This window comes from Brachycentrus maculatus, unplaced genomic scaffold (genome assembly GCF_059751285.1).
Source record: "Brachycentrus maculatus isolate JH-2025_06_01 unplaced genomic scaffold, ASM5975128v1 h1tg000486l, whole genome shotgun sequence".
NCBI classification, from domain to species: Eukaryota; Metazoa; Arthropoda; class Insecta; order Trichoptera; family Brachycentridae; genus Brachycentrus; species Brachycentrus maculatus.
The window spans coordinates 463,446-478,893 of record NW_028281233.1 but is presented as its reverse complement, the minus strand read 5'-3'; the positions used below and the strand labels follow the sequence as shown (position 1 = coordinate 478,893).

Sequence of the window (15,448 nt, the reverse complement as noted above, 5' to 3'; positions counted from 1 at the left end):
TTATTTTTTTCATTGTCTTATTCGAATTGTTTTATTGATTTTTTAATCGAATTACTCATACTGCTATCCGATTGATTATTTGTCGTATACCCCGTAAATACCAGATATATAACACCCGGGCCTGCTTCTTACGATTGCGGAAGGCATTTGCGAAGGCACAAACTACAGAAGACGACCCGCTTAAACTACTTGGATCAAATTATCCTCTTTATGAGCGAAGAGATGAGCGGAGGATATAGGCGGGTGGAGATTGACCATAAAAGAAGCTAACTAATCATCACACAGATTGTAACCCACGAAGAGAATCCTATAAAAGTATTCGGATAATTTATATAACTTTACTTACTTCAGCCTTCTTGTGTCCAGTATTGAAAAAAGGCCTTCCTCTTGGACTCCCACAGTTCTCTGTTGGACGCGACTCTCTTCCAGTGCAGGTCCGCCACTTTTTCAATGTCGTCGAATCATCTTGTCTGGGGGCTACCCACGCTTCTGAGTCCTGTTTTCGACCTCCAATGAAGCACTTTTTGTCCATCTATCCTCGCACATACGTGCCACATGACCTGGCCAGTTCCCTTTTGGTCCCGCGATGCAATAGACAAGCCGGTCATAATTCTACCCCTGTGAGCCTCCACTCCTGTCAACAGTTCGGACCTTTATCTTTGTGTACCCCGAGATGATTGCGCTCCTTGCCATCCGAGTATATCGGCACTATCCCGAATCTATATTTCAATCCGGGACTCTTTGAACGTCTGGTTCCCGGTTAAATTTATCCTTGAATTTTCGCATCGATAGAGTTTTGCGCTCATAGTAATGTCTGTCTACTGCTGACCGCAACTCGTTAATTTATTTTTATATTTCTAGATATTTTCATACACAATCCTCGTACTCGGTTTACATAAACACCGCTTTCCGTTCGATGCTATAGATATTTTATCGATTTCATATTAAAAACAATTATTTTTTATAGTTTTTAAATTTCTTTATGAAAACATTTAAGAGATATTTGAAACTAATATTTTTTCTCAGTAAAATCAATTAGTGACAGCTAGATTGTCATTACCTACCAATATTTTGCAAATTTTATTTAAAGGAATAATAAAAAACGCGTGGAAAACATAATTTGTATTGTGTTTTGTTGGTAGGTATTTATGTGTCTACAATGAAAACCTTTGAAATATTATTGTACGTCGTAATATGTATTTTACACAAAAATTTTGCTAAAATATACTGACTGCTAGTTTTCGAATACTTTATTTGGACGTAACATAATTATAAATAGGATATGAACCTGCATTCAATATCTTTGCCTTATTACGGAAGTACGTTAAAATATTTGATATACCATAATTATAGACATAGTAACACGTAACGTTATATCAGTAATAAACCTTGAAAATCATCATCATGACAGTAAAAAAATAAGCTTTCATATGTAGCCTTCACAATATAGAATCATCAATACTATTTTTTTTAACAAAATACTACAACTACCAATTACATACGCTTTCCCTCGACTTACGTCTCAGCTGGTTTTTCTACGATATTTTTGCATGACTTAATATGTGTACGTGGAGTTATGCTCTATATTTTAGAAACCGTAATGGTTTCCCGTTAAAAAAAACTGTTTTGTGATTAAGAAGCAATATTAATATTTTTGTTGCATTAAACACTATAAAATAATTACAAGTACCAAAATATTCTATCATATTATCACAAAAAAAAATAACACTCTCCTTATCATTCATCGTTCACTTTTTGTAATGCCACTTTAAATAATGAATGGTAAGAAGAGTATTATATTGCCATACCACAGTTAACAATGCTTTTAATATACAAAAAAAAATATCCTACAATGGCATGACTTGTGTGTGGGTATACATATTATTTACAGTTGTAATAAAGGGTACTCAAAAGAAAATAATAATAAATCCATATTTACATGTTTTTGTCGTTATTAAATCTTATGATTTTTTTGATAGCTCGAAGACGAGGTGTCGGTGACGTTTCGCAATTCCTGCCCGTATTTCTTCTGGACATTATCACTCAATTACGTTTCTTTTTTGCCGAAACCTTTCGGCGGCGAACAAAAAGCCCGGCACCCGCTGGCGGCGCTGTCTCCGCGCGGCCATATTGATTCTTTTTTTTGCGCGGGAAAACTCTTTGCAGGGGACTCCGAGACGAGCAACTTTCAAAGGGCGTCCATCGTCCCCGTGATAAATGACATCGAACTTTAAACGATGAATGATGTTCCGAGCGGCAGCACGAACACCGGGCCCCGAGTCCTGGCGGACGCAGAATCCGCAAACGGAGAAAGCCATCCCTATTATTCTTAAATACGAATATTTCTTCTTCATCAATTCCAATTTTACCCGAACATTCGACTTTATTTATTTTAAACATATCATATACAAACATTAGTCACATAATTATATTACCTTATTACCCTGATTGTTTCGGAATTTACTTTGTGGCAAGACATGATGAAATGTAAAAGAAAACACTTGTGTTTTGCAACTTGAGTTATATTTAGACCCGAAGATGGAAGCATCAGTAGCTTCCGAAACTAGTCGTTTAAATAAAATAAATATATAACTCAAGTGGTAAAAAACAAGTGATTACTTTTAAATATTTTATTCCCGGTGAATAATAAGTATATTTACATATAAAATATTAAACATAACTAACACAGGGCAAAATGTAAAATATAAAATTACCGACCACATATACTCTTTCCCTCGATTTACATCCCGGCTGGTTTTTCTACGAGATGTTTGCACCCTACCTATGATGAAATCTGTGTACATAGGGTATGCTCTGTATTTAAAAAAACCGTAATGGTTTCCCGTTCAAACACTGGTTTGTAATTTTGACTTCTTAGTGCTAATGAAAGAGCCTTTTTATTTCAATTATTTGACAACAGTTATGTTTTTTTTTATTACAAGAAAAGTATTGAAAACGATATCCAAACATGAATAAATAAGTCAGATTTATAGTTTTAGAATAATTATAGGTATATCAAAAGTTAACGTTCTTTTATGTATAAACAGTATGAAAATTTGTATTAATGTCACATTGCCATAGTGTGTAATTTAATACATTTTATTGAAAAAACGTTGATTATTAATTATTTATACGCGGTTAGTAGTTCATACGTAATTACTTAGTTAATATACATTACAAAAATGTATAGTAGTACAAACTATAATTATGTAAATAATAAAAAAATATATATATGTAATTAATGAAACATTAGAAAACACAAATAACTTTAATTCACCTGGAATAATAGGTATATACAGTATTCATTATAATTGTATGTATAAAAATGACATGAGTATTCTTTTATTTTATAATTATGTAGGTATATAAAAGCTTTTTAGGTGAAAATGATTGCTAACATATAATGAAAATATGCTTTTAATATTTATTTCTATCGTATTTTTATCGTTTACTGAGTATTATTATATTTAATTTTTAATTTTTATAATGCTCTCGATACTGTTACCGATATGAATGCCCTGATGCCAATTTCCCTATTATATATTGTTACTAAATCACACCATAGAAACCCCCATTAGAGTAAGTGAAACTGTTGTAAATATGAGTACATATTAATAAATATTTTTTTTCCAGGTTACTTACTCTTCAAAGACTTCTGTGATACGTGTTGCAGTGAGCCAGTTCCACATTTGCGCTTTTATGAAGAGGTAAATTATTATTTTTCTTGTTTTACTCGTATATATATATTTTTCAGTCACATTATTTCTTTAGTTTTTGTAGCTCTAATTTTCTTCTTTACGGACGTTTTAGTATAGGGTGGCGCAAAAAGGACTAAAATTGAAAATCAATAAAAACATTTTAAAAAATCACACAAGTATAAACGTAATTGGCACACACGAAAGATGTGTGTAGAAAATGATATAAGTCATTTGGCCACTTCAGTTCTAATCACTCTTGCAACTAAAATATTCAGTTCTAATAAAATAAAATTCGGTTCTTATAACTCTTGCAAGAAAACTGCGACACTTTTTAGATGAATCTGCACTTCTCGAAGTGAAAAAATATGTATTGTAATCCCAAACTTCCAAAAAATATGTATTTTGAATTGGACTTTTTTTAGAATATACATATATTTAGAAAAAAATCAACCTCTAACCTTTCAATAACTGTTTTATTTTGAAAGCCACATATTTATTTCGAAGAAAATCTTATTTTTATCAATACATAAACGGTATTTTATGCAAAAAAAATCTGCAAAAATGGCAAATTTATTTACTAGGTTTAAATTTTTTTAATTTTTTTAATTTTTATTTTAATTTTTTATTTATTTATTTATTTTATTTTCATAATACATAGATACATTCAATATACATATTTATTTCATATATACATTTATTATACGTATTACGGCTCTTTAGGCATGGCCTGTGTTGAGCCGAATACTAACATGGTAATACAAAATTTATATTATAATTTTTTTAATTTTTTTATAATATTTTTTTTAATGATTAGATTATAAACATATCATACAGGAGATACAAAAATAATTTAAAGTTTAAGGTTTTTCAATGTGATAATTACACCTGGACTTTAATTAATTCACTTTCTACCTTGTCCCTTCCAATGTTAAGCAACCATCGACGGACACCGGACACTGTTCTTAAAGACCTGATCAATATAATAATGTTGCAATTTATCGAACATTAGGTCTTAAGCATAAGTGCAATATGTATTGCTAAGAAGCCTAGACTCTGTTTGTCGTAATTTCGGAACATAACTCGTTCGTATATAGGGGACATTCTATTTTTTTCCGACATCTACTCATATCCAATGGGGCATGGGATGCCAGATTGGATTGAGTGGATTGATTGCATGAAGGAAAGTTGATCGGTCACGCACTTCAGATCCAGGATTATATTTAATCAATATTACACTAAAAAAATAACGTATATTTATTTTGAACCCTCTGGGAATCGAACCCTATACACGCACTGTTAACAAACGCACTTTTCACTAATATTCGGAAGCGAACAGGAAAGTTTTTTTAAAAAACAGTACTGATATTATTTTTTATATCAGATACTGGATTATTCACCTTACGGATGAAATCTACATATATTTATAGGTATATTTGGAAATATCTATCTTTCCTCTTATGAAAGTAGATGGAAGTCTGAGCATCCCAGGCCTTACAACCTGGCATTGGCTGGTTTAAGCAATCACCGTTATACAAGTGTATAAAGTAATCGCTTAAGCCAGCCAAATCTCAGGTCGTAAGCCCTGGATTGCTCAGACTTCCATCTTCTTTCATATAACGAGGAACGATAAATGTTTCATTTCAAGTTGACCCATAAAAAGTATTTTTTTTTTACTAGATTTCTTTTTTTTCCTTTTCTTTTTAGTTCCTTTAGACAGTTCGGCTGTCCAAACTCAAAACACAGTAAGGGACATTTTTTTTTTTAGTACGTTTTTTTTTGCATTTTTGAACTAAGTAGATTCTACTTAGTCCATAAATGCAAAAAAAACTACTACAAAAAAATGTCCCTTACTGTGTTTTAAGTTTGGACAGCCGAGTTGATGGCCATATTTGTATTATATTATTGAAGTCTTAAGTGAAAACGCGCATTCGCGTCACGATGAAGTTCTCACATATTCCAAATACAATAGTTTACTCAGAATCGATGCCTCAAATTTGCGAAGTAGACCCATGAATAATAAATTACATACGTTAATTTTGTAGAAATTTTCATTTTCCCCAAAGAATTTTTATCGCCCAGTTGCTTGAGGAATTGTTCTTCGCCGTTTATTCAAATTGAATTGGACGAGTTCTCGGGGGAATAATAGCGGAGTATAGTGGAACTAACTAAAAGCGATTTCGTTCAGAACTTAATTTCACACTTCCCCGTCCATTTTGTGCACTGGGTCAGCCGATGGGGAAAGTTCTGCCGGAGTTTTATCGAGTTGGCACATGGGAGGCTGATTCTCCATCTCCGTGACATTCATATCGATCGGGAAACAGTATTACTACGACCATGGCGATGTTACTACACACTCTTCTTCTACCCCAGAACATCAATACTGATGCAAGCTATACGGCGTGGTCAATTTCCATTAACCTTCGCTATAATGTACAACCACCTCCGTTGTGTAATGGTTAGCGAGTTTAGCCACCGTGTTGGAGGTCCCGGGTTCGATTCCCAGTAGGGGCTGAAAATAAATATCAGTTTCACAACATATGTTGTTAATGAAATTAACTTGTCAAATAATAAAATATTCTAAAATAATAAAAATGAAAATGATATTTTCTGGCATGTCTCATGTTTGTGATTGTAATCCAAGATTCGGACCTCACATACTAATAAAAGAGTTTCTGCTGAATAAAAGCTTCTTTTCATCTCACTAATAGATGTTTCTAGTAAAATTTTAGTGATTCGAGAACAATGTTTCGAAATTGGATCGTATATATAGAACTTCCAAGAATTTGAGTGGTGTGGTTGTCAATAATGGGTAGAATTGGTGAATGTTACACGTGTGTAAAGTGATCACTTAAACCGTATGATGGTCGTAGCCCCGTAAATGACAAGACTTCCATTCTTCTTCATCTATGTTGAGATGAAAAACACGACAAAAAATAAAAATGGTCCAATTCCATTAACCTTTGCTATAATACTCACTCGTGTTGCGTTCGCAAAAATCATAAAGAGACTTTATGACGTCCTTATCTGTATGTACGATATGTATTTATTTGATCGCCTTAGATCAAACAAAAAGCTATTTTTGCTATAACTAAATTCAGTGCACCATTCATCCCTAAAACACATACTTCCTAAATATGCAAAATCATCTACCTGTTTACCGAAATTTCCAAATTATCTAGTATTTCAAATACTTGAAAGTGGTCAAGTGAAGAGTCAGAATAATTGGCGGGTATGTATGAAGAGATGCATGAATGTGGAAAAGGAGGCGAAGATTTTTACCAAAGACAGATTGGTGTGGTTTTTTATTCTCTCTGCCTACCCCTGTGGTGAAGCAGCGTGATGTTTATTTAAGTAAACTGTTATTGTGCTTTATTGCTTTGCTATATGTATACCTGCGTTTATTTTGTTCATTTTCCATCATCCAATACAACGTACTAAAACGCGTTATTAAAAAAAACACAGTATATCCAGTAACGGTTAGTTTCCTTAACCAATATTTAAATTCATTAATTTCGGTTTTATTAAACGAATGGTCCCAATTCCATTATTTGCTCTATACAACTAGTAACGGTCAGTTTCATCAACCAATATTTAAATTCATTTATTCCGGTTTTATTAAACGAATGGTCCCAATTTCATTATTCGCTCTATACAACCAGTAACGGTCAGTTTCATCAACCAATATTTAAATTCATTAATTCCGGTTTTATTAAACGAATGGTCCCAATTTCATTATTCGCTCTATACAACCAGTAACGGTCAGTTTCATCAACCAATATTTAAATTCATTAATTCCGGTTTTATTAAACGAATGGTCCCAATTTCATTATTCGCTCTATACAACCAGTAACGGTCAGTTTCATCAACCAATATTTAAATTCATTAATTCCGGTTTTATTAAACGAATGGTCCCAATTTCATTATTCGCTCTATACAACCAGTAACGGTCAGTTTCATCAACCAATATTTAAATTCATTAATTCCGGTTTTATTAAACGAATGGTCCCAATTTCATTATTCGCTCTATACAACCAGTAACGGTCAGTTTCATCAACCAATATTTAAATTCATTAATTCCGGTTTTATTAAACGAATGGTCCCAATTTCATTATTCGCTCTATACAACCAGTAACGGTCAGTTTCATCAACCAATATTTAAATTCAGTAATTTCGGTTTTATTAAACGAATGGTCCCAATTTCATTATCCGCTATGTACAAAATTTTCCGATCGTAACATCGACTAAATGTGCTCGTATTTTTTTCTGATGGTTCGACGCTTGTTGTTAAATTTTATGACCAGCGGTCACAATGAGATACTAGTTTTTCTTTCATATTATTTATGGAGATCGCGATAATACACGCAGGAAAAACGAATAGCGGTTCGATATTATAAATAATGCAGATTTTCCGCGTGGATAAGAAAATTGGTACCGTTCAACAAGAAACGAAAATCGAAATTCTTTTGATACCAGGCAGAGACCTGTTAAGAAAAATATTGTTCCCTTTCTCTTATTTTATTTATTAAGTATCAAGAGAAAAGTCAAATGTTACCGAGCTGTGTTTTTCTCCTTGTAAACAAGAATTTTAGTATCTGTATGTAAGATGTTTTTTCTCATATTTTGTACTACAATTTTTCTTAAATCTCCATTCGTTCTTCGGCGTAGCTGAATAATAAAACCGTTAATTTCATTCACAAAAAAGCGATATAAAGCACTTCCGAAAATCAATAATGGGTAAAATGGTGAATTTCGCAGTGCATAAAGTGATCGCTTAAACCATCCGATCACGGAACATAAGCTCTGTAAATGCTAAGGCTTCCATACATGCTTTCGAAATAAGTTGTTCGCTTCTATTAAGATATTTACAAAAACGTTTTTACGGTAGACTGGTTAAAATCAAATGAAAATAACTGTAGGTATATCTAAAATGTATTTATGACGTCTTTTAGAAGGGTTTTTTTTTAAAGTGATTTCCATATAATTTTAATTGACCAGCGTTTTTGCATGTAGGATTGAGAGATATAAAAAAATGCCCACTTGAAGTCATTTCCAATACCAGTTTTCGAAATTTCCGGAAAAACATTATAATCTTATTTTATACTGAAGAAATTAAATGAATGTAATATTCTCGTACGGTATTTTTTTATGAAAATTACGTTACGCATTTTCTTTTAAACAGTAGCATTCCTTAGACCATTTCTACAATAAAAATAATATTTTATCTTTAAAAATTATTAATTCATTGTCATTTCGTGTTAAAAATCGCCTTTAATTACATTTTTGAATAAAAAACTTACCATTAATAAAAACGGTGATAAGATTTATTTTTTAACTACATACTCATATTTAAACTCTGCAAAAAATGTGGCGTTTGAATATGAACGTTATATGAATGCACTAATCTGTAAAATGTTTATCCTAAATAAAGCTTCAAAGCAAAGCTGCCAGACGTGTGTGATAATATTCCGTGCGAATTCCATAAAATGTCAAGTGCTTTCACTCGTGGGATTGTATTACCATTCACGTCGGCTTATGGCTGCTGAGAATTTGTCTGCGTTTAATGGGAAAACTATACGTCATATTAGCTTACACTTTCCCAAGTAATAATACAAATACGGGCTTCAGCTTTCATCTGCTTATTTCTCAAATTAACTCTTTCACATACTGACTGCCTGGTATTTTGCTGTTTTATTTGAACAATTATTATTATTATTTTATTTAAACAATTCTTTTACAAAAAAATATCAAAAATTTTCATTAAAAAATCTTTAAGCGGTGGATATTTTCAAGAGACAATGCGAAAATTTGTGAAGAAAAAAACAGTCTTCTGGTATTTTCGAAAGATTATGTTCATGATATACGAGTACATATATACATTTCTACAGTTAATTTAAAATATAATGTTTTTTTCGTAAATCGAATCATATTTTAGTTTAAAAAAAAAAAACAAATATATTTTAAACAATATTAGATCATTTTCTTCTCGTATAAGTATGCGTATTTTATTAAAATCGGGCAAAATGAGGCTTAAGTTAAAGGTATTATTAGTGTACCTTTGCGACTTTATAGTGATTCAAAATTCCAACTAACTATCACGCGGCTTCCCAGCAGGGGTAGGCAGTGAGAATAGAACGCCACACCGCTCTGTCTTTGCAAACATTCTTTGCCTTTTCCACATTGGTGCACCTCCCCATTCGAAATTCTATTCCATCTAAAACAATCAAAAGATGTTTGCAGAACCGTTCGTCTAGTAAGGATTGTATTTTAGTCAATACCATTTGTCGCTAACATGTCTTAAAGGCTTAAGGAATTGAAATAATAAATTCACCGGAATGGCGGGTATCAGCCCTTTATAAATTTAAGACACATAAAATATGTCATCTTTTGTGTAGTTGAATATTTGATTTCTAGTTGAAGTTCAAGCATCGTGGTCATTGATGCTTTGAACAACTATGCACTATCGGTCCGAGAATTCTGCAGTTCGGAGAGCAGTCGTTAAGATAAGACCTGTAGCTTCCTTGATCTGGTTGGTCCATCGTACTGGAGATCCAAATTCCACTAAGTTGTCTTCTTTCTACACCTCTAGAAGCATCTCCAGATTGTCAAGCTCTCTGCGGGCATTCGCCGAAAATTTTTAATTAAATTTTTAAAATTACAGTATCTCTCGACATAGTTTGGTTTCGAAAGTGTTATTTATAGTTTTGTCTTATTTATCTGAAAGTTCATTCGCCGAACACGTCCACTTGAGTCGTTATTGATTGCCTGTGTTGATCGTCCCCATACATAATTCACATTTCAACCCCCTCCTACGTATGCTATTGTAAACCTTATGTCGACAAATTTGATTTGTTTCTGTATTTTATATATTTAATCTTCTTCCTCTTCTTCTTCTTAGTGTAGGCCTTGTGGCCTGTTTTGTCCGCCTCCGTAGTGTAATGGTCAGTACGCTCGGCTACCGTTCTGAAGGGGGGGTCAAATAAATATAAGTGATTTTTTCACTCTATTTATTCAATATTACCCTGGACTGGTATCTAAAGCGGAGGGCTGATCACTTTTCCTTCGTGTGTTAACGATCAAGATAACACTGCGTTAATATGATGCAGTGCCCTATGCACCATTAAGTGCGGATAAGGGTTTGAAAATGAAGAAGAAGCCTCCTGCGATGTCGATTACCCGATATCTCTTTGGTGGTCTGCCCGGGAGTCGTCTACCATGTGATTGGCCGTACAGTTCGATGTGGGGGTGTCTGGATGGTTCTATTCTCCTCACATGCGCATACCATTTTCTCTCCTTCGTTGCCTTCCCCATATAACATCTTCGATCTCGCATATTTCCCTGATCCTGGCGTTTCTTATTCTATTTCGAAGACTCTTGCCTGGTATGCTTCTTAGAGTCTTCATTTCTGATGCTAAGCGCGTTATTTGTGCCAACGGTGTCCGCTCTACTTTCGATCCCATACGTCATGATGGGTCGGACACAAGTTTTGTAAATCTTGATTTTGCTGCCGATCTTCATCTCGGGATATTTACAAGATGTATTTAATCCTACTAATAAAACAATTATTCGTCTCCGTGGTGTAATGGTCAGCACGCTCAGCTACCGTACTGGAGGTCCCGGGATCGATTCCCAGGGGAGAGGTCAAATAAATATAAGTGATTTTTCACTCTAATATTTATTCAATATTACTCTGTACTGGTACCCGAAGCGGAGGGCTTGATCACCTTTCATTCATGTGTTAACGATCAAGATAACGCTGCTTTTATTTGATGCAGTGCCCTATGCACCATCGGGTACGGATAAAGATTTGAAGAAGAATAAGACAAAAATGTTTTGCAATTAATTACATTTTTCCTTATACGCGAAACTCTGCAGCTGAATACTAATGTTTCGGATATAAAATGCGTATATTGCGTTTTACGGTTTGGGATGGAATACGTGGGATTGATCGATTTAATGCGGGTTAGGCGAACTTTAAAGTACCACAACTTTTAAAACCGAAGACTGAACGAGGAATAATTGAAAAGATTAGGAAGTGTTCTTTACGGTGGTATGGACACGTGGAGCGAATGGATAGCGAGCGAATGACTAAGAAAATATATGTGGCGAATGTGAGAGGGAAAACAGAACGAGGACGACCGAAAAAGACTTGGCACGATCAGATCAATCAGAACCTAAAATCTGTCGGTGTCAAAAGTCTGCGTAATCGGAGGGCATGTATGACTAGATGCATGGATGTGAAGGAGGCGAGGAGTGTATGTCAGGACAGAAGAGTGCGGCATTCCATCCTCTCTGCCTACCCCTGCGGGGAAACGGCGTGATGGTAGTAGTAGTAGTAGTATGTTTTTATTCGGATAGCTCCGCCATAGAAAAGCTATGTTGTTTGATTTAGAGAGGTATAATGTGTACATTATGCATTTACAGCGTATTGAGACGATCTCGTTAGCATTTCCCACTTTGATCTGCGCTTTGATGTTGCCATTCAGGTCCTTTGTTGTTTGCATGTTCCGAAAATTGTTCTCCCTTAGAATATCCTGCCTACGTATACTTACATATCGCTCACTCCTTTCAAGAACGTCATAAATCAAAATACTTGATTTTTCAGGAGAGCGTTTTTGATGGAAAATATTATAATACAATGTGTGAAAATTAAATATGAATACACTTTTTGAACTTTTTACTGTGCAACAGATCTTTTTAGGTAAAAGCTAAAGATTTTTTCTCCATTTGAAAAATATTTAGTATATTTGAAAAAAAAAAAAAACAATACCTTTTCTTCAAAATGCAAAAACAACACTTTCTGCCCTGTAGCGGGTAAATATTAAGTTAAAAATATGCCGCTTTTGCTGGGATATAGTACATTTTCTGGCCATTCCGAAAACATGTACAACTGAAAATTGTCGATTTTTGATTTATGACGTTCTTGAAAGGAGTGAGCGATATATTGTATGTATGTATATACATACTCGTATCACCACTTTATGTTGATGTCTGTTTTCTTGTTTTAATGATATGAATTTGCATAAACCAAACTGTTTTTTTTATTACTTTTTTTATTTATTTGGCAGTCACCCAAGTGTGAGGATGTTTCTGCCAGTATCAAGTCTTATTTTATGTACAAACAAAACAATAATAATATTTACAATATATTTCAATCTCCAATTGCTTAATAAATGAGTAGCACAGAAAGACTGGTGCCTTGAAGCTTAAGGGCGTTTGTCCACTACACGGGATTTCACCGTCCGGCAGTCCGGTTTTGAAAAATGAAAACGACTACGGCAGTTTAGCGTGATGGAATTTACGCGCAACGTGTTCACGCACCGATCAAGAGCTCCGATCCGAAAAAAGATGGACAAAAGCACAAGCCAATCCAAGCCAATCGTCGTTTTAAAACGCTAACTGACGTGCCGGACGGTAAAATTACACGGAATTCCGGGTAGTGGACAAGCGCCCTAAGACTGATCACTCTGCAAAGTTACTAATATTCGTTTCATACTTTCTATTTGAAGAACACTTATTACGGGGTTAGGCACTTGTTTTGTTTTTTGTTAATGCAAATCAAGAATTTTTGTAAACGTTATTTTTTTCGGTTTTAAATTGGCGTTATTCTGAATATGATATACATGAAATAGTGGTACTTTTTAGTTCGTAAGTTATTTTAGCTTTATTTTTTTCTTTATAATACCGCATTCCATGTTCAATTCTATCTTTCTAGGATTATAATTGATAGTCACGTATGAAAATCAGTTAACCAGCAATTTCATACAGTTCTTAAATTTAATTACTTGACGATATTGTAACGATTTTATCTTTAATTACGCATACGTTCATATATGTTTAATGTTTAGCAATTTGATAATTGCCTTTATTTTAGATTATTTTCTAAAAACGCAATTGCCGCTTTCCGTGTATGCCTCATTTCTAATACGCCTACCTTAGCGGATAAAGACGACACTTCGAACTTGAAAATTGGCCATATTTCTCTCTCGCAATTCCCGCCCGAAAGCCGTGACGGAGTAAAGCCATAATCCTTATGATTTTGAATTTGTAAACGGGGTAATTGTGCATAATTCTCGGCTTCAAATCCTCCCGTATCGTCTCAAATCTTTTAATCCGTGTTCAATAAAATTATTGCGTGATCGAGCTTATATCTAATTTACGCGATCCGTTTGACGAGCTTCCGCCCTCCGCGGACTGACTTACCGACTTACGCGCTAAGTGCTCGTATTAGGCTTATCTGCCGAACCCAGTTCCCACCAGGAAACACAATTTTTATATATTTAAATATGATTTATATTTATTTATATTCTTACTTGAGAAGACATGGTCTGAGCAATTCGAATTTTAAAATCAAAATGATTCTAAAATCAAATAATTTATCGCTGTTTATTTATTTTATTTATTTATTTGTTCGGGAATTGTACAGCTTTACATTTAAAAAAATAGTTACATTAATAATAATAAAGCTAATATAATAAATCCACATTTATATTATGATTACTATTGAAACATTAAGAGATAAAAAAAAGGAAAACAAAAGAGGAGAGTAGGAGTGTATGTGTGTCTGTGTGTGTGAGGGTGGGAGTAAAATGGGTAAGGGTATGGTATAAAGAAAATGTTCATCTTCGAGATATTAAAATGACTTTACAAAACCAAACAATTCCAACAGAACTTCAAATATTTGGGAATCAAATCGAAAAAACACAAAATAAAAATAAAATCATTATTTAAAAAATTAATATGATTTATTATATCACTCATTAACATAAACAATAATTTAAATGATGTTAAGTTAATTTTGTGTAGCTCACAGTTAACAAACGATGCAAAACAAATATACCAAAATTTTCAATGTTATCCAATTAATTCAATAACCTGTGTTGCACGAAACATGAATAAAAACACACCCTAATACAAATATTTTAATTAGGTAAATATTTTGATTTGAACGTGTTTCTTTGAAAGTAGAAAACTCTTAGATGCTAAGAATAGTTTCCTCGCGTTCAAAAGTGTAAATAATAACCCCGGTAGGTGCACAATTTATACCTTTATTACGGCACAATCGGCTTTGCCTGCCTCAAGTCGGCGCCAAACATAATCACATCCGCTTCCCAGTTCGTCGGCTCGCGCCTTTTTCCTCCATTTTGGCGGTTAGACGAGATGAACTATCGCCTAGGTCGCCGTTTCGGTGAATCGTTTCAATTACTAGCTCTGCTTTTTTATAGCGGACTTCAATTCCACTCGGGGCTTTATTGTAGTAGCGAAGTGAATTTTCCCGGGGAGCGAATGCCGCCCGTTGACAATTAAATCGTCTACCCTTTCTTGCTCTTTCAGTTTATGAGAATATTTATTTACTTCTTGAAAATCCCTTTTCCGCGTTTCAATTTCTACCGGTTTTGATTAACGCGGGTGATCACCAGTAGTAATTTTGTAAGTATTCCTTCCCTCAGCGTAGGCTAATTGAGTTATTGAACGGAATTCGTGCAACATAGCATAGACAGAATTACTTCCAATTTTTTGACACCTCAACATAGATGAAGAAGAATATGGAAGTCTGGAGATTTACAGCGCTTACGACCGTCATAGGCTTGGTTAAGTTACCACTTTACACACGTGTAACATTCACCAATTCTACCCATGATTGACAACTACATAACTCATTTTTTTTAAACTTCTAGATATATTGATGAAGCTTGTAACACAGTATGCGTGAGCTTACAACGGCCATCTTTGTTGGGATGTGGAAAGCTTTT

At 33.9% G+C, this 15,448-nt stretch overlaps 1 protein-coding gene across 1 annotated transcript in view; it reads left to right on the top strand.

Annotated features, from left to right (window-relative positions):
- Nucleotides 1-3,632: 3,632 nt before the first annotated feature.
- The window catches only part of Gprk1 (G protein-coupled receptor kinase 1), a 72,356-nt gene continuing 60,540 nt past the window's right edge, over nt 3,633-15,448 (top strand). The window contains exon 1 of the mRNA XM_088272259.1: nt 3,633-3,707. The gene's annotated coding sequence lies outside the window, so the exon portion shown is untranslated. The remainder of the gene's footprint in view (nt 3,708-15,448) is intronic.